Consider the following 6,000-nt stretch of genomic DNA (forward strand, 5'->3'; position numbering starts at 1 on the left):
GGGTTTCTCTGTCTAGACTCTGCAGACCAGGCTAAGCTCGAACTCTCAGAGATCTGTCCAGCTTTGCCTCCTCCAGTGCTGGGATTAAAGGTACATGCCATCATGCCCAGCTTAAAGTTATTAAAAAAGAACTAGTTTAAACATTACATAAACCTATTTTTGAATTTTTATGTAATTTATTACCATGTATTTTATGTGCATTGGTGTTTTGCCTGTGTGTATGTTTGTGTGAAAGTGTTGGATCCCCTGGAGCTGAATCACAGACAGTTTTAGGCTATCAATTTTGTGTTGGATACTGAACCTGGGTCCTCTGGAATAGTAGCTAGTGCTCGTAAGCCATCTCTTCAACTTCTAGTATGTAAATATTGTCTACTATGTAAAAATTGTTTAGAGATGATGCCACCAAGAATGGGAACTAGACAGGGAGAAGCTTCATACTACAAGAGGAGGCAAAAGCCTGGAGAGATGGCTGAGCAGTTAAAAGCACTGAATGCTCTTGCAGAGAACCCAAGTTCTATTTATCGTATCAACATGGCAGCTCACAACTGTCTGTAACTCCTGTTCCAGGGAATCTGACATTCTCACACAGACATGCATGCAGTCAAAACACCAATGTATAGAAAATAAAAATAAATAATTTCTTTAAAATTAAAAAAAAGGAGTCAGAAAGTGGATCATCTGTAGTTTGAGTCTAGCCTGGGTTATAGATTGAAACTATTTCATCTAGCCAAGTATAAACACTCAGTCCTCAGTTCAATAACAGAGAATCAATATACAGCCTTGAGACTTCAGATAGTACAAGTCTAGAATTTTTGAAGGTGGGAGCCATAGTACCCTGGAGTAAAAGAGAGCAAGAAACATGGAGAAGCCCAGTAACATTTTAACTTCAGCCACGTTCTTTTGGAAAGTTTGTTTCAAGTAAAGGATATGTTAGACCCAGCTGTGGTGGTACAGGCTTTTAATCCTGAACTATGAAGGTAAAATATCGTGTAGAAGGAAACACCCACATTTAAAATTGAAGTCTAACTAATTGTCAAAATGAGGTGATGAATCAGAGAAGAATTTGAGGCCATAGAATATTCCCAACTCTCATGAGATGTGAGAGGAAAGAGAAGCTCCTCAATGGAGCAGCAAAGAGAATGAGGGAGAGGAAGCAGTTTTGCTGGGAAAGATTCACAGAGAAACATTACAGACAATAAGCTGGATACAGGTGATTATTACAGGTGATAACAGAACCAGCCAGAAAAGGAAAAGGATCTGGATTAGAAGAGATTGTAGAGGCCAAGAGAAAAACCAGAATGAACAAGTCAGATGTGGGAGGATTTTGAGCCAGAAAAGCTGAGTTGAACCAACTAGGAAGGGTAAGCTTAGGCAGTAGTAAGTCTCCAAGGCTGAAAACATTCTAAGCCTAGATTAGATTGTACAGAGGCTATAAGCTTCCAGGCTGAGCCTAGTTTAGCAGATGGAGGCAGTAAGCCTCCAACTCTACAATGGCATCTGGTGAATTAAAGTTACATTTATAGTAGATAGATATATCATACATAGGTAGACAGATAGTTTCAGAATCAGGGTTTCTACTACTGAGATGAAACACAATGACCAAAGCACCAGTTGGGGAGGAAAGGCTTTATTTGGCTCCTACTTCCAGATCCATAGTCCATCACTGGATGAAGTCAAGACAGAAACTCAAGCAGGGTTGGAACCTAGAGGGAGGAGCTGATGTAGAGGCCATGGAAGAGTGCTGCTTACTCTTCCTCATGGCCTCTTCAATCTACCTTCTTAAAGAACCCAGGACCATCACCCCAGGGATGGCACCACCCACAAAGCCTGGTCCTCATCAGGCAATTGCTCACTAATTGAGAAAATACATTACAGCTGGATCTCATGGAGGCATTCCCTCAAATGAAGTTCCTTCCTCTCTGAGGACTGTAGTTTCTGTCAACATGCAAAAGCAGCCAATATAGATAGATAGATAGATAGATACATGTGTACATACATACATATATACATACATACATATTTAATAGATGAAAAAAAATTAAATAGGTAGATTGATAGATACATAGATGATGCATACATATATATGTACATAGATACTTAGATAGATAATACATAGATAGAGATAGAACATGCATAGATAAAAAGATTGATACTTAGATAGATAATACATAGATAAAATGGTACAGAGATATATATATAAACGGATAAAAAAGATAGATTAAATGGAAAAGTAGATTGATATATACAAAGATAGTGGATACATACATACATATGTACATACATAGATAGAGAGATGGTAGATAGAGATAGAGAAATAGAGAGAGAAGGACATACAGACATAGAGACATTAGATAGATATAGATACATTCATAGACAAGTGATTCATATATACATATATACATACATAAAGATAGATTGATAGCAAGATAGATAGATAGATAGACAGATAGATAGATAGATAGATAGATAGATAGATAGATAGATAGATAGATAGATAGATAGACAGATAGATAGACTAAAAAATGATAGACATAATAAATGTGAGGGAAAAACATTTCAGATCCAAATATTAGGCTGCAATTGTGTCTCTCTGGGTATAAGACTTTTTGTTCAATCTTATTAAGTGAACATTTTCTTGGGAGACATGAATAAAATTCCTCCCACCCCAGAAAGAGTGCCAACAAGACACTACAGCTATGATTCCAACCTTGAATTAGCAATCAGGCTTGCTAAATCCCTGGGTGTATTGGGCTTAAGCTTGCAGATAGTTCAGTTGGTAGAAAGCCTCAACTCAGCATAATAACTTCATGTCACTCAAATTTCAACTGATGTGACAAAGGCCATGACCAAGAGTAACTAGAGAGGAGCAGGTTTGTTTTACCTCACAGCTTTTAAGTCCACTGAAGGAAGTCAATGTAGGAACTAGGGATAGGGACCTAGAGGCAGATACTGATAGAAAAGTCTTAAAGGAATATTGATTACTGGCTTGCTCCTCAGGTATCCTTAGCCTGCTTTGTGATACAGCATCTATGACCACCAGCTCATGCCTACTCCACCCACAATGGCCTGGGCTCTCTCATATCAACCACCAATTAAGAAAAAGCACCACAGGATTGCACACAGGACAGTGGAGTAGGGCATATTCTCAATTGAGTTTCCCTCTTCTCAAATGAGCCAGGCCTTTGTCAAATTGCAATAAAACTACCTAGAACAATTGACCCCTGTGGATTCCATAGACACGTTTACTGTTAAACCATGACTTTTCTTTCTTGTTTACTCCCTAGACCTCATATTAATATTAAAAGGAACATCACAATATAAAGCATTGCAGCTTGTCAAACTCCCACAGTCTTTACAATTCTAAAAATGTAAACGTTCATTTTTCTTCACTTTTTATTCATTTCTTTCTTGTTTTACAGTTTTTATTCCATCACTGAGCAGAAATAAGATGAAATCAAAAGAGACTAGAATGAAAATTCTGAGGGACTCTGGCTCCACATCAAGAGGAGGTTTCTTGAATTCACAAAGTAGGTTTTCAAACTAAGTAACTAGGATGGTATTGAATTTCTGCTCTGTCATCTCTCCCCGAAGACTAGGGGGGCATGCCATCTGTGCATTCTTATACCCTGTTTAATGGGGTTCACAGATTCAAGTAATGCATAGATAAGCAATCTATCAGGTGAAGTATATCCAGACCTGTTTGGGAGGGACACAGGACATTGTTATTCCTTGGTCAAATCTAAGCAGTCACTATCTGAAATGAAAAAAATAAAAATAGAACACACACACAATACACTTAAAACCTAATGCTTTAAAGATGATACGAAATAGGTAAGATTTTATGTTAGATAGGCACTGATTTACTTTGATTCTGTATCTACACATGCTTTCTATATTGAAGATCTTGTGTCTGGAGAAATGACTCATCTCTTAAGAGCAGTGGATATTCTTCCAGAGCATCATGGCTCAGAACCATCATACTGGGAACTGATGCACTCTTCATTCAGGCAGGCATGCATGCAAATAGAGTGTTCACATACATAAAATACATACAAAACTAAATTGTCAACATTGACATACCAATGATATCCTTTTACTTCATCCAGGGTTCAAGAGCTCAGACCCTAGAGCCAAGGGCAAAGTAGGCTATTGCTCACTCCACACACTTGAAAAGTCCACATACTGTCTTCACTCTGCAGTGCCAGAATTAATGTCAGAGACACATACCAGTGAGGCAAGCAACCTGCTCCAGAACAACATCTCTGCTTTAATTAATTACTTCCTTTCATATTTCCTTGTGAAACTGAGTTTTTATATCAAGAGGTTTAAAAATTCAGTGTCTATATATGTGTATTGTGTAGATTTGTGCATGTAAAAGGAAAGACACACACGCCAGGAGAAGTGGGCCAATGACATGAAGTTTGAGGCCCAGTTGAGAACCCACCTTATATGAGTACTGAATGCAAAGTTTGGTCTTCTGAAAATGCAAGCTGTGCTCTTGATCTGTGAATCATTGCTCCAGTCTATGAGTTTGTCTTTCCTTTTTAAGACAGTGCCTTATTCTGTACTCTAGGCTGGCCTAGATGTCTCTATGTGGCCCACCCTGGTGGAAAAACTTATCCACATTCCCCAGTGGTGGGAAAGTTGGCAATACTGTCATCAACCTGTTCATGTTTACTTCTGTCCAGAGAGCACCTGTTTAGGAGCCCTCAAATTTAGATTCTTTATGGAATTTAGACAACAACAATTACAGTTATACAAAGAACCCATCTTCTGTGGGTTCAATAAATATTCCAATGAAGAACAAAACAATAATCATTTTGCTATTTTACTATACAGAAAAGGGGGCATATACTGGCTAGTACTAGGGAGATTTATTTTATTCATTAAATACGTTCATACAGAGAAAACTGAAAGTGTAAATTATAGTTATTTCGTAAAGTAAATGTTTTCTGCATGAGAGGGATTTACATATTATTGAAATCTTTATAAGCTATGGCTATTTCAAAGAGTTTGTGAATCCAAATGAATACTACCATATAGACATGTGGCAAGGAAGCTGGATAGAGTGGTTTACAGTGGTAGTCTGAGCCAGACAGAAAGATCAAAAGTTCAATGCTGGCTACAGTACATTTTTATTTATTGTTTTCAATAAAACGGTCTATTTTCTGAGACAGAGTTTTTCTGGATAGCCATGACTGTCCTGGACTTACGTTATAGACCAGGTTGTCTTCAAACTCAGACATCCACCTGTCTCTGTTTCCCTGAGTGCTGGGATTGCAAGTGTGCACCACCATGCATGTCAGGGAACATGATTTTTAAGAGAAAAAAATTGTAAACCCTGAACAATTTCCCCTGTGTTGTCTCCTCCTTCCCTTCAGTGACCTCTCATGGGCCTATGGTGTCTAGTGGCCTGAGTGTACTGGATATTAATTGTCTGTAATTCATTAAAACCTTATTCATAAGATGTATACTATGTTGCTCACTTTAGTTTCAAATTTTTGTACACATAAATGGCTACACAAGAAGGTTTGTAACTAACACACAGACAAAAGACAGGAATGAAGGACATATCACCAAAATTTTAGTTTTATGGATGACCTGGACCATTGCCTCACTCATTAAAAAGTGGATTTTTCAACTGGGGTCGGGGAGTCACTGACCCTTCCTGACCCTGAACATGGCAGTGAGGGTGATAACTGAAAAAGACCCCAGAAGGAGAGCATCTAGGTTTACAACTGCAGGACAAAGCCAGTGATTATTCTATCCTGACAAAAGCCTCTTATAAATGTAAAGTGGTCTTTCTCACTCTACAAGATCCTCTGTTCCCACAATTGCATTGTCTTCCATCTCAACTTCAATCTCCAAAATCCAACTCAAGGTACATCATTTTGTTTCCAAAAATATGAAGAGTGTCTGAAGCTCTGAGTCCCCAGCATGAGAGATGGTCCGAAGCCTTTCATTTCTTTCAATCCAGAAGTCCTGTTTCCCTATTTACTG

The sequence above is a fragment of the Meriones unguiculatus genome, chromosome 3, assembly GCF_030254825.1.
Source record: "Meriones unguiculatus strain TT.TT164.6M chromosome 3, Bangor_MerUng_6.1, whole genome shotgun sequence".
In the NCBI taxonomy this organism is placed as follows: Eukaryota; Metazoa; Chordata; class Mammalia; order Rodentia; family Muridae; genus Meriones; species Meriones unguiculatus.